The sequence below is a fragment of the Lygodium microphyllum genome, chromosome 27 (genome assembly GCF_053477565.2).
Source record: "Lygodium microphyllum isolate KBCC chromosome 27, Lygodium_microphyllum_v1.1.10, whole genome shotgun sequence".
NCBI classification, from domain to species: Eukaryota; Viridiplantae; Streptophyta; class Polypodiopsida; order Schizaeales; family Lygodiaceae; genus Lygodium; species Lygodium microphyllum.
In genome coordinates this window covers 80,297,246-80,319,731 of record NC_141161.1, presented here as the reverse complement: position 1 = coordinate 80,319,731, position 22,486 = coordinate 80,297,246, and the positions used below count along the sequence as shown (strand labels likewise).

Here is a 22,486-nt window from a genome sequence, read left to right as displayed (position 1 = left end):
GATGTCACTAAATCTCTAGCGAAGGTTTTACATATGGCAGCTACAGAGGCATTTCCATGTAAGATGGGCTCTGCTGCACCACCCAGATGCATTGCCCCTCAAAATGATCGTAACCTATTCAGTTGACATCACCTATGGTATGGCATGAACATGCTAGTGCATTGTATGATGTTCCATCAAAAGAGCAGATTTTTTGTCCATCAAACTCTAGGCCAACACAGTGTGGATTCTTTACGGAAAAATGGTGAGGTATGCCATTTGGAGGTTAAAGAATGGAAGAGCAAATGATCAAGATGGCCTTGTGGCAGAACATTTTGCACATGCATGTTATGCATTGGCCCCTATCTTGTCAAATATCTTCAATAGAGTTGTATGTGAGGGGTTTACAGCAAGTTGGTGTGACCACACAATAGTGCCGATTTTTAAGAGCGGAGATCCATTGGTCACTAACAACTACCACACTATATATGCCTCTATTGTGGAGCATGAATTGAATTGGTGCTGAAACAAAGGGGATATGGTCTGTAGGACAAGCTGGCTTCCGCCAACGATATAATACATTAGACCATATGTTCACACTGAGGGCCTTGATTGAGAAGAGACGATCATGAAGGCAAAAAATCTATTGTTGTTTCGTGGATTTCCGCAAAGCTTTTGATACAGTACCACGTGCAAGACTCATGCAAAGGTTGCGAATCATTGGGGTCCCAAAGGATATGCAGTGGTGTATTTATACATTGTATGAGATAGTGATAGGTAGAGTACAAGTGCTTGGAGGCATAACAAACTCAGTGTGTCTAGTATTGTGTTAGAGATCACAGCCTGATCAGGAGCAGCACGGCAGGTGCAGTCGGACAGGAGCAGCAGTGTGCAGTCGGACTGCACAGTCGGACTGCCACATGGCAGCCCGACCTGTTCAGACAGTCGGCTGCAGGCTGTTTCTGGCACCCTGTTTTCGCCCAGTTTTCTGGCTATAAATAGCCGACTTCTCCAGCAGTCTCCGGTACTTCTCTGCTCGCAGATTACAGACCGGTGGCACGCGCAGATTCCGTCTCTGTTTGTAGATTTCAGACAGGAGACAGTGCAGACTGCAGCGGACTTCGAGGTGGACAGAAGGTTGCATCGTCGAGGTGGAGACACGCAGTCCAGCGCACTGCGCCCGTGTATATATCTGCATATCTTTGTATTCAGCACACTTTATACAGCAGATCTTCATCTTCCACTGTCTCTTTCTCTCTCTTCTCTCTCTGCGTTCTCTCTCTCTCAGTCCTACGCTTCCGCACCGCTGCACTCTGACATGGTATCAGAGCAGTGTTGAAGGGCTGATTGAGCGCAGAACCAACCTGAAGAGGAGTTTCTATCGCGACACAAATTTGCGTTTTCAGCGTTTGAGGGCAGACAAGAGGGCTGCGCCTCGGAACAAGGCTGAGGCAAGCGTGGGCGCATAGGAAAGGAGTCCAGGTGGTGGATTTGCTGCTATTTACTGCTGTTTGACGCGGAGGAAGTTTGAATTTTCAGCCTACAAGTGCAGGTTTTGCTTTTTCATCGCCTCCGGCGCGGGTGAAGAAGTTTCAGGACGCGGAAGAGCCTTAGCAGGCTGAGTTTTCACAGTCAGAGGGGGCTGCTTTTGCGTTAGTGAAGGCATTGCAGGTGAAGATGTCTACAGAGATTGACTTGGAGTTCCAGTCGATTATGGACCGGAAGGTGCCTGTCTTACCGGCTCTTCCCGCAGATCAGAAGCTCGACGGCGACAACTACCGCATTTGGCGCGTCATGATGTTGGCCATCCTTGAGTCCTATGATTTGGCGGAGCTTGTACAGGAGGAGATCGACCGGCCCTCGGTAAGAGATGAGTCCAAACTCTCTTCCGATGCTCGTGCGGAGTTGGCCAAGGCTCAGTCTCATTGGGACAAACTGAATGCCAGGATTCGTTCCTTTCTTTTTCTATCTTGTACTACAGCCGTGATCGCTCACATCGAGCACTTGACGGTGGCTCGGGAGATATGGCTGGAGCTTGATCAGATGTACAATCGGATGACCCTTATGAAGCGGGTTTCTTTGGAGGTACAGATGCGGACCTTGTCCGTAAACAAGTCTTCTTCGCTGCGAGAGCACATCAACAAGCTAAGGCAGCTTCAGATGCAGGTTCAGAATGCGGGGAAGCCGATTTCCTCCGAAGACATGGCGATCACACTATTGTCCCAGTTGCCGCCACGATTCAGTACATTCTACTCTGCCCTTATTGCTTCGGGGCGAGAGTCTACTCTTCGGTGGGAAGAGTTAGTTCCTATGGTCTTGGACCAAGAGGAACAGCTAAAGGGACAGAATGCTTCCAAGTCGGAGGCGCTGATAGGTCAAGCCTCTCAGAAGAAGGGGAAGGACCAAAAGAAGAAGAAGGGGGATAACAAGTCAAAGAAGGACAAGGACAAAGAATCCACATGTCATATTTGTGGAAAGACTGGCCATTGGAAGAAGGATTGCCCTGACAAAGACAAGAAGGACACCAACAAGAAGGACACAAAGGATTCTGGAGCGGTGGCTGCACCCTCATCAGTTGCATTTCTTCATCTAGCTATCATTGAGGACTCTACACCGCATGCTTCTGATGCTGCAATGACGGCTCCCTAGGCTCGAGAGTGGATCGTTGATAGTGGTGCCTCCCGGCACATGACTCCTTCATCAGATGGCGTTGCCCAGTTGCGACCCTCGCGTGGGCAGATTCTCATTGGAGATAGCTCTTCAGTGTCTATTGCAGGACGGGGTAAGATGCAGCTTATTCCAGATGGACGAGGTGGTACCCATACCTCCGAGGTTTTGCATGTACCTGGCTTAGGGTATCATCTCCTATCAGTTCATAAGATTTGCTCCCTTGGACTTATGGTGGAGTTTGACAGTACTACGGTGCGCGTCCTTGATCGTGGGTCGAGGAAGGTTCTATCATCCGGATATGAGGAGAACGGCATCTATAAATTGAAGTCTTCCACCGCCCTCTCTACTCTTCTTCTTACTTCACAGTCACAGTTAGAGTTATGGCATGCTCGGTTTGGTCACCTCAACTATGATTATCTTCGGCGGGCGTCACGTGGACAGCTTGTTCGAGGGTTGCCGGATATAGTGGTGAGCCAGCAGCCATGTGTCTCCTACATAGGGGTAAGCAGCATAGGGATGCCATTCCCCACACAGCTTCGCGGCGGTCTACTTCACCGATGGAGCTTGTCTCTACGGATCTATGTGGCCCTATGAGGGATGAGTCCTTGCGTGGGAGCTCGTACTTCATGTTGATCGTAGATGACTATAGCAGGATGACATGGGCCTATTTTGCTCGGTTTTGTGCAGATAAAGGTATTCACCAGGAGTTTGCTAATACCCACACTCCTCAAGAAAATGGCATTCTTGAACGGAAAAACCGCAGTGTGATCGAGATGGCGCGCACCATGATGGAGCACCGACAGACCCCTCAGGTTCTGTGGGCCGAGGCTGTGGCTACTGCCGTCCACATCCTTAATCGATCCCCCACTTCGGCCGTTGATGGGATGACCCCGTTTGAGGCTTACTTTGGGACAAAGCCCGATGTTTCTTACTTTAGGGTCTTTGGGTGTGATGCCTATGTTCACATTCCCAAGGCTCATAGTGATAAATTTGAAGCAGCTTCCCGAAGACACGTATTTGTTGGCTACAGCTCCCAGTCCCAAGGCTATCGATTGTATGATCCCGTCAAGCGGGATGTGTACACTAGTCGCGATGTGCGGTTTGTGGAGGTTCCGGCCATCCCAACGGGTGACGAGCATCCCGTTCTTGGAGATCCAGGGGAGAGTTGGGCTCCTGCTACAGTTCCACTGGAGCCCATGCCTTTTGATTATGATTCTGTTTCTGACACAGAGTCCACTCTTCCACCGGTCACCCCTGAGGAGTTACCACCGATGGATATTCCTGAGTCTTCAGCTGATGGAGAGAGACGAGGGGAGGTTCGGCCTCCTCCTCGATGGGCCCGTGACACACTCCGTGATTCAGGGATCGAGGGGGTTCCTGAGGAGTGGGGACCGCAGGATGGTCCGGGGCGGTCACGGCGGCACTAGGCACATTCTACGGAGCTTGTTTGCTCTAACTATTGTTTGATGACCCATGTTATGCAAGATCGAGAGCCCACCTCCGTGGAGGAGGCTTTACAGTCCGCACCATGGAAGAAAGCTATGGAAGCCGAGTTGGAGGCTATTGAGAGGAATGGCACTTGGTCACTCATGCCCCGCCCCCCGAATAAGAAGGTGACTGGCGTCAAGTGGGTCTTCAAGACCAAATACCTTAGCGATGGTTCTTTGGATAAGCACAAGGCTCGCCTTGTTGCTAAAGGTTTTGCACAGCGCCCAGGGATTGATTGTCATGATACTTTTGCTCCCACTGCTCGTATGGCGACCATTAGAGCTGTTCTTGCCTTGGCTGGCCATAGGAGATGGCCTGTTTACCAGTTGGATGTGAAGTCGGCCTTCCTCAATGGTGATTTGCAGGAGGAGATCTATGTTGAGCAGCCTCCTGGCTTTGGATCCTCAGATGGGAAAGTCTACAGGTTGAAGAAGGCCTTGTATGGCCTCAAGCAGGCTCCTCGTGCATGGAACGAGAAGATTGATTCGTTCCTCCAGTCTCAGTTGGGATATCAGCGTTCCAAGGCCGATCTGCAGCTTTATGTTCACACTTCCGAGGATGGTTGTGTGCTTTTTGTGTTGTATGTTGATGTTTTGATTGTCACAGGTGATGATGCACAGCAAGTCCAAGAGACGAAGTCAGCTTTACATCGGACGTTCGAGATGACGGACTTGGGTCTACTCCATTTCTTTTTGGGCCATGAGATTTACCAGTCTCAGAGAGGGATCTTTATCTCTCAACAGAGATATGTACAGGAGCTCTTGGTGTCTTTTGCGATGGAGGATAGTCGGACCCTTTCTACTCCTATGGATCCGAACTGGAAGGCCACTTCCCATTCAGCTTCTGCTATGGCGGATGCTTCCCGCTATCGTCAGTTGATTGGATCCTTGATTTGGCTTCTCAACACTCGGGTTGAACTTTGTTTTGTTGTTGGGCTCTTGGCAGGGTTCATGAGTGAACCTAAGACGGTGCATTGGCAGGCTGCTCAGAGGATACTTCGGTATTTGAGGGGGACGTCTGATTTAGGGATTCATTATCCCGCAGGGACACATGGTTTAGATCTTGTACTTGCAGGTTGGAGCGACTCGGATTGGGCCGGTGATGTGGACCACAGGCGGTCTACTACAGGTTATTGTTTTACCTTGGGTGCAGGTGTTATCTCATGGAGTAGCAAGGAGCAACCCACGGTAGCCCTTTCGTCTACTGAGGCGGAGTATCAGGCCGCGTCTTCCACCACATGTGAGGCTGTGTGGCTTCGGAGATTATTGGAGGAGCTTGGGTGCCCCCAGACTCGTCCTACTTTGCTGCAATGCGACAATGAGAGTTGCATTGCCTTGGCACGGAACCTTGTTTTTCATGCCCGGACGAAGCACATAGAGATCCAGTACCACTTCATCAGAGAAAAGCTTCTGGATGAGACCATCACTGTGGAGTACTGCAAGATGGAGGACAATCTTGCGGATTTGTTTACGAAGGCACTTCCCCAGGCTCTACTTCGGAGACATTCCAGCTCCCTCAGGCTTCTGCCCTGGCCAGGCTCTGAGAGGGGGTGTTAGAGATCACAGCCTGATCAAGAGCAGCACGGTAGGTGCAGTCGGACAGGAGCAGCAGTGTGCAGTCGGACTGCACAGTCGGACTGCCACGTGGCAGTCCGACCTGTTCAGACAGTTGGCTGCATTTAATGCAGCCGACAGGCTGTTTCTGGCGCCCTGTTTTCGCCCAGTTTTCTGGCTATAAATAGCCGACTTCTCCAGCAGTCTCCGGTACTTCTCTGCTCGCAGATTACAGACCGGTGGCACGCGCAGATTCCGTCTCTGTTCGCAGATTTCAGACAGGAGACAGTGCAGACTGCAGCGGACTTCGAGGTGGACAGCAGGTTGCATCGTCGAGAAAACACGCAGTCCAGCGCACTGCGCCCGTGTATATATCTGCATATCTTTGTATTCAGCACACTATATACAGCAGATCTTCATCTTCCACTGTCTCTTTCTCTCTCTTCTCTCTCTGCGTTCTCTCTCTCTCAGTCCTACGCTTCCGCACCGCTGCACTCTGACACATTGTTGGTGTAAAGCAAGGTTGTCTGCTCTCTCCTTTGTTGTTTGGATTGTACATTGACGAGATTTCATATTACATACAAAGATGGGATGGTATGGGAGCCAACTTGGCTGGGGTATTGATACCAATTTTGTTATATGCAGACGATATTGTGCTCATCTCCAATTCACCCAAGGGGCTATAGCAACATCTGGATGCATTGCATGTGTTTTGTGAAGAGAAAGGCCTCAAGGTTAATCTTGGAAAGACTAAAATTATGGTCTTTAACACCTTAGCAGCTTGGGTGACATGCTCAAAACATCATATTATGTATGACAGTCAGTCTATGGAAATGGTAGGACAATATGTATACCTTGGGGTCACTTTCAAAGGGCCACAATTTTCATGGAAGGAGACTTCAAAGGCTAGGCTTGCACAGGCATATGTAGCTTTGGGCACTCTAGAGTGATAGTGTGCACACGTATAGTTCCAAGAGCCCCATACCAAATTGTGGCTCTTTGACACTTTAGTTATACCCACACTACTCTATGGGGCAACCATTTGGGGGCCAAGCCTTTATCATAGTAGACGGGCAGCTCTCATGGATTGTAACGCATCTGAAGCACAACATTTTGATGGTTGGAACATATGGAGAGACCACTGGTCATGATGATAGCACGTATGATAAGGGCGAAAGCCTCAGTACCACGAGATCATCCGAGCAGAATTGGGTGCAACACCCATGGTAGTTGAGGCACTATTCAAGGCAATCACCTTCCTCTAGAGGATATGGCAGCTCCCTAAAGATCGATACCCTAGGCTAGCTCTGGAGTCTTCAAGACAGCTTGCAACAAAGGGCGATAGACAGTGTTGGTATGCACACATGAGCACGTGGCTGAATTGCATGGCATGAATATAGACAGATTCCCACCGTTCGATTACAGTCTTGATTGTCCCACTTTGAGTCTTAGCCATTCAAAGTTGAATAGAGTGATTAGAGCAGACATCACTAAAGTGGAGACAGAGAGGACTTGGTCCAAGCCCCCTTTCCCATTAGGTATGAAGATGGAACAATACCAATGTTACTTCTTGCAACTTTCCCATGATGGTTTCATAGTGAGGCCGAGATATATGGATGCTCAGCTTTCTCACGGGTTTCAAGTTGCTATTGGACAAATCCACACCTCATCACATCAACTGATGATTGAGATAGGTCGATGGAGCCGTGTTGTAGCAAATGAGAGGACGTGCCATCTTTGTGGATGGGAGGCAAAGACAGAGGAACACTACATTTGTAGATGCACTGTATACTATAATATCCAAGGCCACTACCATTGCCTCTTTAAGGAGGGCTTTGGATAATTGAGATGGGTGATGGACTATGAGAACCAAAGATGTTTGGGCCTTTTCTTATTGGAGCTCCAATGGCGTAAAGCAAAATTGTTATGGGATCAGAGGCAACCCTAGTCACATCCACCCCTCCAAAGAGCAGTTACAGACCTTTTCAATATAGCAGACCCCCTGGCCACTACCACCTTAGACACTACATCTCCTACTAACAGGCACCATCGAGGAACATCATCAAGTGGCATCATAGTAGACAAAGCTACAACGTTATGCAAATCATGACACCCTACGGTTATTGCTCGACTGCGCAGGCATGCTCATATGCTACACATTCGCATCATGATTACTTGTTACAGACGAAGATTACCATGTCGAGTCATGCGGGGGTAGCTTGCAAAGTCTTGGTGGATTCCGTACATTGAGAGGGAGATATTCTATACTCTTTTCAATTTCTCAATTTTTCATATTCTTTGTTTTCCATGTTCTTCATTTTCCATTTTAATTTATCATGCATACTTATACATAATTTTGTTTTCTTCTCTGATGAGAGATGATGATGGCAGTTGTATTAGTTATGGTCTCATAGACCATTCTAGCCTTCTACAGACGTTTATAGATCTTTCTTTCTAGTTGTATTAGTTATGGTCTCATAGACCATTCTAGCCTTCTACAGACGTTTATAGATCTTTCTTTCTTTCTTTCTTTCTCACATAATGAGTGTTTGTATTGTATCATATCAAATCACGTAAGGATTACAAAAGTTAGATCATAGGAAAGATACAAAAGTCACAGTAATGAAGTAGAAGAGATTGCCATATACCAAGGAGCTAAATCCTCCCAAGGGAGAAGATCAACATGGTGAATAAGATCTTACTTTGAATGCAAAAGACCCTTGATCCTAGAAATATATCCCTAAATGTCCACGGAGTTGAAGACGAAAGCATTCCGAGTAATCCAATTATGCCAACAACCCCTAAATTTGAAAAAATGGAAAATTTTCTTTATATGCAACTGTGCCAAGGTGGGGTTTCGCCCTAGTAAAAACCTAGCCAAAGGGGCTTTGCGTGACAAGCCAACCACAACTCTCTAAATATCCGATGGGAGAAACATATTTTCCTAGCTAAAGGGCAGGAGATAAATATCCGATGGGAGAAACATATTTTCCTGGCTAAAGGGCAGGAGACAAATCTATGACACGAGGGTTCCACACTGGTTATACAAAAGAAACAATTTGATCTTTAGTGTTGTGAAAGAGCCAAGGCAAGGGGACGTCTACTAATTAACACTCTCCAAAGAAAGACCTTGCATTTGAAGGGGGTCTTGTTTAGCCAGCCTTCCATCATTGTCATTTTCCACCAAGTGTTAGATTTATACATGTCCCAACCCGAATTGGCTTTGGTGACCAGCCAATGATAATCCTTGATTATAAGATGATACACTTGGTTGGCTGAAGCCTTTTGTACATTAAGAAGGCTAGCAAGATCCCAATCCTGCCAAGGATGGGCAAAGTCAAGTGCAGGATGTTGAAATATCAAAGTGGGAGTATGAAAATGTGTGCACAAGAGAGAGAAGAGAGCTCAAGTACAAGAAAAATATATTGCTTAGTAAGTTGCTCAAGTATAACTAAGGTATACTCTCTCATCTCATTGAGAGTGACCTTTAGGCTGTTTATATTGCCTCATTGTGGGCTAGGGTTAGGGTTTCTCCTACCCTCCAGTCCATTCACCCCTCACCTTCTCTCGTGCACCATTACACAGGGTTCCCATACTATACTTCTAACACACCCCCCCCCCCCTTCAATGCCAAGATGGCATTGGATTACATAGCATGTAAATGGTTTCCCCCACAATGAATCAATGAGATGTCTTTATAAAATAGGCTACATGAAACCAACGTTCCCCCATGGATAGGGTGGTAAATAACCTGATTAAGCACTAATTACAACAAGCATAAAGTCCACGTAAACTAAGAATACACACTCTACCACTTTAACCTTGGACATTGGACACCCAATTGGCCCAAATTTGGTGCCCCTTGCGGTATTTCTTTACCTTATATTGCAAATGGAAGGAGCACAACTAAGATCCTTTGATCTCCTCTGCTAATCCAAGTGCCTATTATTGTCAAAATTGAACTAGCAAGCCTCCAAACAAATTTGCCCCTTGGTTTGTTTGGGGATTGGTCTTCACCCTGCTTCTTGAAAGAAAAACTCAGCCCCAAATCTGATATTGGCTGGCTCACCTCTTGAATCTCCTTGAAATTCCTCCATTTCAGCTGCTAGAATTTAAGTCCTAGGCCCTCAATTCTAAGCAGATATCCCGAGGTGGCTATCAAAACCCTAATTTCTGCTGTAAATTAGGGTGTATAGCAAAGATTGAGTGAAATATCACCACACATCAATATTTTGGTACCTGCATGAAATATGGCATTCTTAGCCAAGCATACAACACTTTGGCTATCACATCCAAGTACATGTGTTTTAGTGGACAACCCAAAATCCTGGACCAAAGGACCAAGCCAAACAGACTACCACACCAGTCAAGGTAAATATGTACCCGTTTGGTAGACTTACAAGTATCCAAGTCACTTGCCATGTCTACATCACGGTTGTTGAGAAACCCTTCACCCGTAGTTTGCGTTTTTGAGTTTCTACGTTTTGCATTTAGGATTTGCAACCCCAAAAAGAGGTGCCATCCTAGACTGATTATGCCTATTTATAGGCCACTCTCTCATTCCTTATTCTTGACGGCTGATTTATTCAGTCCGTCACCTCTTCTCTCCAGCCTCTCCACTGCCCTTGTACCCCTTCACGGGAGGACATTATGGTTCATGGTTCGTGGTTGTCTTCATCATCTTCCTTGTGCTACGACACACCCTTGTTCCCTTGTATCACATTCACTCCATGATTAAGAACTTCATCATTCCATTCATTAGAGTTTCTTCTCTCTTCTCTTCTCTTCTCCATGTTTGCCAAGTTCACTCCGTGTTCCTCCCCACAAACCTTACTGTCTCGTTGGTATGTCATCTTTTGACATGGTATCAAATCTCTGAGAAACCTAGGCCTTTGATTTGAAAGCTCTACACAAGAAGCAAGAACAACAGTAAGTTCAAATAACTTTGAACACAACAACACTGATTTGGTCTTCATGGTATCAAATCTCTGAGAAACCTAGGCCTTTGATTTGAAAGCTCTACACAAGAAGCAAGAACAACAGTAAGTTCAAATAACTTTGAACACAACAACACTGATTTGGTCTTCAGAACTAACTATGCCGAGAACCGAGCGGGAGTGGGCCAATCAACTTGCTCCACAAAGTTCTGACATGGTGGAAGACACTTTTGATTACATGGAAGAAAAGCTAGTCAAGCCGATCTCTGAAGAATACAAACTGAACATAGCTTATAGACGAAAGAAGATTGAGAAGCTCGATCGAAGGATTGCCCTTCAAGAAAAGCTTCTAAATGAAGGTATGCATGAATTTCTCTCTTCAAATGTTGCGCGTAAATCTGATGATGTTGTAGGGCCGTTGAGACCTCCATCAGGGATGGGCCCCCCTCTTGGAGAACAAGACCCAGAGTATGTTCCTTTCTTTCATCCTCTTTCGTTCACTCCGGTGCAAGGTACTTTAGATTCGTCTTTTGTTCCTTCTTCTTTTACCTCTTTTGCTTTGCAATATTCTGGCAGAGATCAAGTGGAAGAAAGAGTCTAGTCTGTTGACTACGGAAAAGATCCTCTTGAGGACCATTCTTGTATGTTAACACATGTCATGGGGATTATAAGAAAAAGCCACGTATCTCTTCTTCTACCCTTTCTTTTTTTCAGTCTACTTCACAAAATCAGAATGAATTTGGTATTCCTTTTTCTTCATTGCATGGTACATCATCATCTTTACATTTTCATTTCCAATCATTAAATGTTAAAGATGAACAAAATGCATCTGCACCTCACACACTACGTTTTCAAAACCCACCCATCCCACCACATTCTTTCGCTGCTTCTCCACTTCCATTCACACCATTTACATTTCCATTTCAGACACCTCATGTCGCACCGCACATGACACCGGGGGGTTATGGAAACATAGGCAGTGGGCACATCCTTTAGGACCTCATCTATCCCTCAGTCGGGTGGTGTTCCACCTACTTCACACACATTTTCGGGATCATTGCAGCCTCGGTATCCTCCCTAGTCTCTCCTGAGTGTGGACCAGTTGACTCCACAGTTTGCCTCCATGGGTTTATCTAGTGGACCTTTTGGTCATTCTGTTGTGCCCCAGCCTCACTTTGGATAGGGCTTCAGTGTCCTAGTGCCTCCACCTATACCAGCTCCTTATGGAAACATTCATATTCTAGTGCCTCCACCTCAATCGGCACTCATTGGACACTCACAGCCTACTTCTGCCTACCAACCTTTACCCCCTCCTTCTACCTATCAGACAGATCCACCTCCACCATCTTACCCCCCACCATCTTATCCCCCACATCCATTTTACCCCATCTACCTGACACCTCATGGTTCTAGCTCATCTTCTGCCAAGCATGCATTTAATGACAAGACTCGTTTTAACGGGTCAAACTTTACCACTTGGTCAAACTTGATGAGACATGTCCTTGACTCCCAGAACCTATGGGATCTTGTGCAGGGGTCCTAATCTAGAAGCTTCTCTAACTTTTTAGGATTTTTACAATAAATAATATCAAAAATAGACTATAATTATCCAAAAATATAGTCCAATCTCACACTTGTCCCATACGAGGTTGTCCACTTATGGAAGGCTAGAAATACCTCCGCTATTGTCGAGCTGATGCAGGGCTTATTGCCTGAGTTTCATTCTCAGCTTCAACATTTTGACTTAGCGTCTGAGCGATGGGCATACTTGACTGACCGCTATGCGGCTCGGGATAGGACCCGTCGTATCAATCTTGACCATGAGCTTTAGCTTTTCAAAATCATTGACCGGGATGACTTGAAAGTCAAGTTGGCTGAGTATCGATGTCTTCTCGCTGAATTCTCCACTACGGCTCCGGAGTCCTCAGACGATCAGGTCACATTATTCCTAAATAAACTCCCTAGGAGATATTTCAATTTTATGGAAGGTATAGTTTCAAAGCCTACCATGCCTACATTCTATGAATTTGAGTGTCAGTTGTTGCCTTATGCACGGTTATTCGATTAGCTTCATATGAATTCCTCTTGAGAGAGGGCTCTTGCTGCTCATTCTCAGAAAGGGCAACAAGGAAAGGGAAAAAAAAACCAAACCTCTACTCAAAATCTAAATCTAAATCTAAATCAAAAGCGAAATCAATCTGGGGAATCACAAGGAACATCCCAATCTCTCAAATCTGGGTGGCAGAATGTACCTAAAAAGAATAGGTATTGTCAACATTGTCAAAAGGCTGGCCATTTTGATGATGAGTGTCAATCAAAGGGAAGAGGCACAACACCAAAACCTAAGTTACAGACCCCCGCCCCTCAGTCGGACAACCCCCAGCACAGAAGGCAGGGTGATGGTGGCAAGGGGCAGTTTAAAGGTCAGACTCATACTGCCACCGCTTAGCCATCTTAGTAGACAATGTTCTCAACTCCAGAGGGCTTGCTTGACTAGTCTGTAGAGGCCCACATCGTCTCCATAGAGACAACAGATGCGAGTCTCGTTCACATCTATGAGTTGCCTCCCGACGAGGTTACCACAGAGGCCCACTCGTCACAGCCGAGCACTTCAGCTCCTGTTTGGATTGTGGACAGTGGAGCTACACATCATATGACTCCTATAGAGGATATTTTCCATACCCGAGCCCCTACAGCCGGGCGGGTCCATGTAGGAAACAACTCCTCGGTCAAGACTCATGCTCAAGGTAGCGTCAATTTTACCACTGACAAGGGTCCGGATCTAGCTTTGCTGGACAATGTATACCATGTCCCCCAACTTAGGGTGAACTTGTTATCTGTTTAGTAGCTTTCCCAGCTGGGGCGAGTAGTTTTCTTTACTACGACCACAATCGAGATCCTTGACTCTCAGACTCGTTTAGTGATTGCTCGCGGTAAGGCACAGCCTAATGGCCTTTACCACATGACACACTTTCTAACCGAGCCGACAGCCGAGGGCTCCGTGTTCCAAAGCTTCCAGGCATTAGCCACATCTCGGGAGCCTACAAACAATGAGCGCCTTTGGCATTTTTGCTTAGGGCATCTTGGTTATGACTCTCTTTTTGAGTTGTTACGTTGTGAACTGGTTGAGGGCCTTCCACACCTGAAGCTAGCTCGAGATGTTTGTCAAGCATCTCAGCTCGGGAAGCAGCATCGTACCCCGTTTCCTCAACAAACCTCACATTGTGCTGAGGCTGTAAGCGCTGCACCCAGCAGCCTTGTTATGATAATCAGCGTATCATCATTGAGCCAAATAAAAATGGGCAGCAAAGGGATGTTGAAAACCAGTTTGGGCAACAAAATCAGCATGCTGAAAATGAATTACAGCAGCCTGAAAATGTATTACAACAACTAGAACATGATGTTCAATGGCCAAATAATGGGGTCATTGACATTCCTTTGGATGTGGATCCATTGCCTGATAACACAGATTATTGGGTAAGAAGGTCTGCACATGTCAAGAGACCTATACAAAGATTTAATCCCTCTTTGGATTGCATTTTGCTCATAGACGACGGTGAGTCTCTTACATATAAAGGGACATTATTATGTGAGTTAAAGAAAAAGTGGGAGCTAGCTATGCAGGAAAAAATGAAATCATTGTATCAAAATGATACTCGGGATTTGATTCCATTATCCAAAGATAGGAAAGCTATTCCTAACAAATGGGTCTATAAAATCAAGTGTGTGGATGGCAAACCCAAATACAAAGTCAGGCTTGTGGCTAAGGGCTATACACAGAAAGAGGGGATTGACTTTCAGGAAATCTTTTCAGCTATTGTTAAAATGACCACTCTTCGGGTATTGTTTGCTATTGTAGCATCTATGGATCTTAAACTTGATCAGATGGATGTTAGAACTGCATTCCTACATGGTGACTTGGAAGAAGAGCTATACATGAAGCAGCCAGAAGGCTTTGTTATGCCACGAAAGGAGTACTTGGTGTGTAGCTTAAGAGAAACTTGTATAGTTTGAAACTGGCTCCTAGGCAGTGGTATAAAAAGTTTGATTTGTTCATGCTCTCACATGGGTTTAAAAGCAGCAATATAGATCACTGCTTATATATAAAGAAAGCTGATTATGGAAGCCTTACAATACTTGCGCTTTATGTGGATGATATGCTTGCTGGTAAGCATAAAAGCAAGGTTAATGCATTGAAAAGACAGTTGAATTCAGCCTTTTCAATGAAGGACTTGGGTACAACTGAACACATTTTGGGCATGCATGTGACGAGAAATAGAAAGCAACAACTCTTGTTTCTCTCTCAACAAACTACATCAAAAAAACGATCAACTCTCACATGGGTTTAAAAGCAGCAATGTAGATCACTGCTTATATATAAAGAAGGCTGATTATGGAAGCCTTACAATACTTGCGCTTTATGTGGATGATATGCTTATTGCTGGTAAGCATAAAAGCAAGGTTAATGCATTGAAAAGATAGTTGAATTCAGCCTTTTCAATGAAGGACTTGGGTACAGCTGAACACATTTTGGGCATGCATGTGACGAGAAATAGAGAGCAACAACTCTTGTTTCTCTCTCAACAAACTATATCAAAAAAACGTTCAAGTACATTTTTTTGATATAGTTTGTTGAGAGAGAAACAAGAGTTGTTGCTCTCTATTTCTCGTCACATGCATGCCCAAAATGTGTTCAGCTGTACCCAAGTCCTTTATTGAAAAGGCTGAATTCAACTGTCTTTTCAATGCATTAACCTTGCTTTTATGCTTACCAGCAATAAGCATATCATCCACATAAAGCGCAAGTATTGTAAGGCTTCCATAATCAGCCTTCTTTATATATAAGCAGTGATCTACATTCCTGCTTTTAAACCCATGTGAGAGCATGAACAAATCAAAATTTTTATACCACTGCCTAGGAGCCTGTTTCAAACTATACAAGTTTCTCTTAAGCTACACACCAAGTACTCCTTTCGCAGCATAACAAAGCCTTCTGGCTGCTTCATGTATAGCTCTTCTTCCAAGTCACCATGTAGGAATGCAGTTCTAACATCCATCTGATCAAGTTTAAGATCCATAGATGCTACAATAGCAAACAATACCCGAAGAGTGGTCATTTTAACAACAATTGAAAAGATTTCCTGAAAGTCAATCCCCTCTTTCTGTGTATAGCCCTTAGCCACAAGCCTGACTTTGTATTTGGGTTTGCCATCCACACACTTGATTTTATAGACCCATTTGTTAGGAATAGCTTTCCTATCTTTGGATAATGGAATCAAATCCCGAGTATCATTTTGATACAATAATTTCATTTTTTCCTGCATAGCTAGCTCCCACTTTTTCTTTAACTCACATAATAATGTCCCTTTATATGTAAGAGACTCACCGTCGTCTATGAGCAAAATGCAATCCAAAGAGGGATTAAATCTTTGTATAGGTCTCTTGACATGTGTAGACCTTCTTACCCAATAATCTGTGTTATCAGGCAATGGACCCACATCCAAAGGAATGTCAATGACCTCATTATTTGGCCATTGAACATCATGTTCTAGTTGTTGTAATACATTTTAAGGCTGCTGTCAGCATGCTGATTTTGTTGCCCAAACTGGTTTTCAACATCCCTTTGCTGCCCATTTTTATTTGGCTCAATGATGATACGCTGATTATCATAACTAGCATCAAATGGAGCTGAATTTTCAGTGGGGCTGATGGCTGTTCAAATGGCTGATCATGTGAAATTTCACTTTCTTTTTTTCCAAGTCATTAGATGTGACATTTTTCAATAGCTTTGACTCATTAAATACCACAATCCAACTATCAACAGGTACATGTACATAGCATTCGCAGCCAAAAACCCTTAAGTGGTCATATGAAGCAGATTTGCTAGACTAAACCTCTTCAGGGATGCCACTTTCAAGTGCACAATGTGGAGATCGGTTGAAAATATGCACCGCGATTTTAGGTGCCTCTCCCCAAAACGATTGCGGGAGATTAGCTGTGGACAGCATGCACCAAATCTTCTCACATAACGTGCGATTCATTCACTCAACCACACCATTAGATGATAGATTATAAGGAGTTGTAAGCTCCCGTTTAATCCCATTAACATCACAAAACTTATTAGATTCTTTAGATACATACTCTCCCCCGAAACCACTATGAGCTTTTATTGGCATGGTGCATACATCAGAATGAACTAAATCCAAGGTATATGTCTTCCTAGAGGCTCCATGAGAGTATGAACTATTTACATGTTTTCCCAAAACACAGTCATCACAAAAGTCAAGCTTTAAGTTTTTCACATTACCTCTTCAAAGTAAGAAATATCTTGCAAACCCTTTTGGCTCATGTGTCCAAGATGCTTGTGCCACGACTCCATGTGTGACTGCACTTCAGCAATTGCAACAAAATTTCCAGGAAGTGCCTTGCAGTAGAGATTCTATATCTTCCACATTCCACTACCAAAGGTAGTGAAGTCACCCATGTTGTCTAGTTGACCGATAGAGGGCAAACTCTTCTTAATGTCACGTACACACCTAATATTATGAAGGATCAATTCCTCACCATTTTCAAGAGCCAAGTGTATGGTGCCCATTCCTTCAATATCACATGCATGGTTGTTGTCTAGATAGACTTTTCCAAGGTTACCTTCTACATAAGAAGAAAAACACTCTAAAGATGGAGTTACATGAAATGAAGCATCACTATCAACAGTCCACAATTGCGACAAACCATCATGAGCTGACAACAAGGCATCTATTGTTGAGCTAAAATATGCATTACTTGCTGATTAGCCTCTTAAACAGCCCCAAAATACACTAAAAATGCTCTTGTAGAGTAAAACCCTAAAACGGGGAGCGGTTCGAGAGAGTCTAGTGAAAACCCTAATTTTTGGGGCGCCCTTCCACATCTATAAATGGACAGGCTGCCCCCATTCAGTCATTATCCTTGTTTGCAAGTTACACCAGCCCACACACCCTCTGCTACTGTTGGCGCCCAGTTTCCAACCTGCAGCCCGCCTCTATCTGCTGTCCAGCCATCATCGACTGTAGCGACATTATCTTCAGCCTATCCATTGCTGTAGGCAACAGCTCTCAGCTACTGGCGACTGCTCCGGACTGTCCAAGACTGCTGTTCAGCCTGCTGTCCATCATCTCCAGGGTCAGCCAACTTGCGTTTTCAGCATTGCAAGCCCTGACACTCTCAAACACTATTTCAGCCTGATGTTTACAGCAAACTGTGCACAATTTCAAGCCTCCGATCGGTGGTACACTGCTGCGTTTACCAGTTTCCAGCCTCCAGACTGCTGTGTTTCGGTGACCAGCCTACTGCCATTCACTATTCAACACTCTACACTCTGACTAGTGGTCACAGACTTGGGATCCGTCCTTAGTGGACGTCACACTCCAACATTGCTCTGCCCTTGAGCACATTGTACACTCTTACATTTATTTACAGCATTCATTCACTTCAGAGTTGTGTTCTCTCTCTCCCTTCTTCTGTTTGTGTTTGAGTTTCTGTGCTTGAGTTTTGAGTTTTGCGTTTAGGGTTTGAGTTTTTGAGTTTTGCGTCTAGGGTTTGAGTTTTGCCCTCTGTGTCTGTGTCTGTCTCTTTGTGTTTTTGTCGTGGTCGTACACTCTGTGTGTCCTTAGTGCAAACCCTAGCAGTTTCCTTCACATGGTATTAGAGCCGGTGCTCTTGTAAAGAGGATCTTGCGGATATTATAGAGAGCTAGTCTTTGTGCAAGGCACACAATATGACTCGTAACCGAATCACAATGTCCGAGACACCTTCTTCTCCAATTCCTATGATGTCTTATCAGGCTTCTCCATCATTGGAGGCCCTGAGATGCATTATGGACTCAGTGAGGAGGACAACACTCCACCTTCACCAGATTTCACTAACATGACAGAGGAGAACTTTGAGGAGTACTATGGCAATAAGTATGGTGATGTTTACACCCCTCCTACCAGTTTTGCTACCACATCCAGACCAATTGGTGAGCCTGGCCACCTCTCCGATCACTAGAGGACATACGACATTCAGAACGTATGGCAATCCATCTTCATCATCTCAACCAAGTCCAATGTCAAGTTTGTACAATTCTTTTGTGTTGCATGAATCAAAACCCTTGCCTGTTTCTTCTTTTGAGGTATAGGATCCGGATGGCTTTGCGTATGTGAACTTCAATAGAGGGGGCTCATGAAGTAGACGAAATTTAGGTACATCTATAGCTTGTGTTTCATTTGAGCATATCACACACACTTCTCACTTCCCTCCCATCCCACACTATTCTATATCACACCTCTCATCATCTTTCCAAAACCTTGGATTACACTCCACATCTGCATCACACAACCTAGGGGTTGGATCTTCCATCTCCACTCCTAGCACCTTTTCCTTCACCCCATTCTCTACCTCTTTGCACCATGGTACTTTGTTAGGGGGAGTGCCACCCTTTAACACAGTGCCTCTCACCTTTCAACACATGAGCACACCCATAACTCTTGGGATGATTGTGATGGGCATCCCCCTCACTATCCCCAGCTTCCCATCTCCCATGACCACTCATACCCAGGGGTTTCCATCCTTAGCTTATGGTGCTGTGCGCCTTCACACTCTCCTTGGGTTACACCAACGCCGAGATTCCCATCTTCTGCTCCTCGTGTTCCTGTCCCACCTCCTTAGGTTCCTCATGTGGCTACCATACCCATGCCTAGTCAACCCATCCCTACCTATGGATCTACCTTGCACACTACACACATACTTGATGGGCACTCTGGGGCCCATTCCCAAGTGTACTCCACTCCCCCATCCTACCCATACTACACTTTTTCACACTATCCATCTCCAAGCACTACCACTCCTATTACAACGGCCAAGAATGCCTTCACGGATAAGACACGTTTTAACGGGTCAAATTTCACCACTTGGTCTAATTTCATGCAACAAGTGCTTGAGTCTCAGGGTCTTTGGGACCTCGTCATTGGTCTAGAGCCTATGCCGGACCCATAGTTGTCAAGTACGAAAAGTACGGTACGGTACGGTACGATAAAATACGGTACTGAATGGTACCTTAAGATTTTATAAGATAAGGCACGATATTAGTACGAAAAAAAAAATATCTTCATTATTTTGAACTGTAGATGATAGAACAAATGTTTAAAGTCTAAATAGCAATGCTATTGGAGTATATAAGATGAATACTTGAGGGTAACACGCCAAAATCTATATGGCATATGCCGCATGCGCAACATGCGCTACAACTTAAGAGTGCATACATAGGAGTGGATACATCATATATGAATGATCATACAAATAAGAGGCATGTATGCTTGAGAGAGAGAAGGTTGAGAGAGAGAGAGAGCAGTCTGGAGAGAGAAGAGGCGAGATGATCAAGTGATAGCGACCTGACCTTTGCGTTGACTCTATCGAGGCCTAAACGCCTGCGCAATCCTGCTCTGTGTCAGCACGCAAAGAGAGCGAGAGAGAGAGAGAGAGAGCGAGAGAGAGAGAGAGAGAGAGAGGCTCGTGTTTCCCCTCACCAGCGGACGTTTGAATCTGTCTCGCGTGCTGCGTGAGCTCCCCCAGCTCTCTTGCGCAGGGCCCGTTTCTGCTAGCGGACGTTTGAATCTGTCTCACGTGCTGCGTGAGCTCCCCCAGCTCTCTTGCGCAGGGCCCGTTTTTTGCCCTGATCGAGCCCTGCCTCAGTACTCGTGTGAACGATCATCGATTTGAATTGTGAACAGTCTTGCTGTAAACGCCCCGAACAACGTAGTATGCTTAACAATTATGATATTCGCTTGTTTTCGAGATTTAATATAAAGAGAATGAACACTTAAAGCTGAAAATGAAAATTACTCACAAAATTACAGCCATGAAAATGTAAAAGTAATGGAGACAAGATTGAGGGTTGAAGATGGGCAACCCCCCCTGAAGGAATGTATTTCTGCTAGTAAACGCCCCGAACAACGTAGTATGCTTAACAATTACGATATTCGCTTGTTTTCGAGATTTAATATAAAAGAGAATGAACACTTAAAGCTGAAAATGAAAATTACTCACAAAATTACAGCCATGAAAATGTAAAGTAATGGAGACAAGATTGAGGGTTGAAGATGGAGAACCCCCCCCCCCCCCCGAATAAATATATTTCTGCTCAACCCAAGTCCCTTAGGGAAGAGCTCAGTTACAATCAACCTGAGAGTGAGGAGAAGTAATTATCACTCTCACAAGATCATACAAAGATGTACAAACACACATGCATTATCTATTACGCAATGATAAGAACTGATTTCTTTATAGTATGAGAGAAGAAAGAGGGGAAATCAACCTTTCTTCATCGTTGATGAGCATATGGATAGGGCTTGCTTCTTGTTGCTAAAATGGAAGAAAGAGCTCGAGAAGGAGGTGCTGTACTGAATTTACAGGCTTGTTGTCCTGTAAAACAGCAGTGATAAAAGAGGGAATATGGAGGAATTTGATGATGGAGAAGTGGGGGATCATGGTGGGGATGGATGGCGCCAGTTTCTGGCTATCTGTGGGTGTTGTACATGAGTTTACAGCAAAGAAATGCTGAATGAAGAAAAACGAGCTCTTATTTATAGGAGAGGGAAGAGCTAGTACAAAAGGGGAAAGTGGAGTAGCACAAGACAAGTGTCCAGCCACATGTCATGAGATGTGACAAGTGGTGGGACACTTGGAAACTTGTGTGACAAGTGTCTTGACACTTGTCTCTTCTCTATGGCCTTCCTTTTTGGGTTGAATACTGTCAAGAATAGAAACAACCAAATTTAGTAAGCACAGTCAGAGTACAGAATTTACTTTTTTTAGAATGACATCCCTATTTTTTTAGGACTAGCATTTTTAGGCTAATTCGAGGCTCGTAAAATTAAGGGACCTCCTAAAATTTAGGGACCCCCCAATATGGGTGTCATATGAAAGCTTTTTCCGTGTACATCGCAAAAACGGTATCAGAATCTTCATGTGACTTTCCTATGCAAAGAAATGTGCATTTCAAGCTTTCAGCCCACACATGCACTTTGTACAAGCATTTCATGATCATGCCATCTTATTGATTGTAACTCTCTGTTCTGGCAGATCTAGCCCACACTTCAAGGCATCAATCCTTTCTGTGTGCGAGTCTAACCCTGATATGCGTGAGTTCTGGTCACAGGTGCCCAATCGGGCCATATAGGTGGAAGTGTGAACTATCTTTTCTCTAACCCACCGCGTGGGTCCACCATAACCTGTGACCACTCATCAGTGGCCAGCTCCAATACACTTTTCTTTATATCTAATTAGTGCAAAGGAAACAAATTTAATAAATCATTATATAGACAAATTAATGATTGGGGGGTCCCTAAATTTTAGGAGGTCCCTAAATTTTAGGAGCCTCGAATTAGCCTAAAACTGCTAGTCCTAAAAAATAGGGATGTCATTCTAAAAATAGTAAATTCTGTACTCTGACTGTGCTTACTAAATTTGGTTGTTTCTATTCTTGACAGTATTCAGCCCAAAAAGGAAGGCCATAGAGAAGAGACAAGTGTCCCATCACTTGTCACATCTCATGACATGTGGCTGGACACTTGTCTTGTGCTACTCCACTTTCCCATTTTACACTAGTTATTCCCTCTCCTATAAATAAGAGCTCGTTTTTCTTTATTCAGCATCATTTTTCTTTGCTGTAAACTCATGTACAGCACCCACAGATAGCGAGAAACTGGCCCCATCCATCCCCATCATCATCCCCCACTTCTCCATTATCAAATTCTTCCATATTCCCTCTTCTATCACTTCATTACAGCACCTCCTTCTCAAGCTCTTTCTTCCATTTTAGCAACAAGAAGCAAGCCCTAT

At 44.7% G+C, this 22,486-nt stretch overlaps 1 protein-coding gene across 5 annotated transcripts in view; it reads right to left on the bottom strand.

The window, feature by feature from the left end:
- The window catches only part of LOC148012516 (pentatricopeptide repeat-containing protein At3g53360, mitochondrial-like), a 50,503-nt gene that overhangs the window by 4,021 nt on the left and 23,996 nt on the right, over positions 1 to 22,486 (bottom strand). The window lies entirely within an intron of this gene.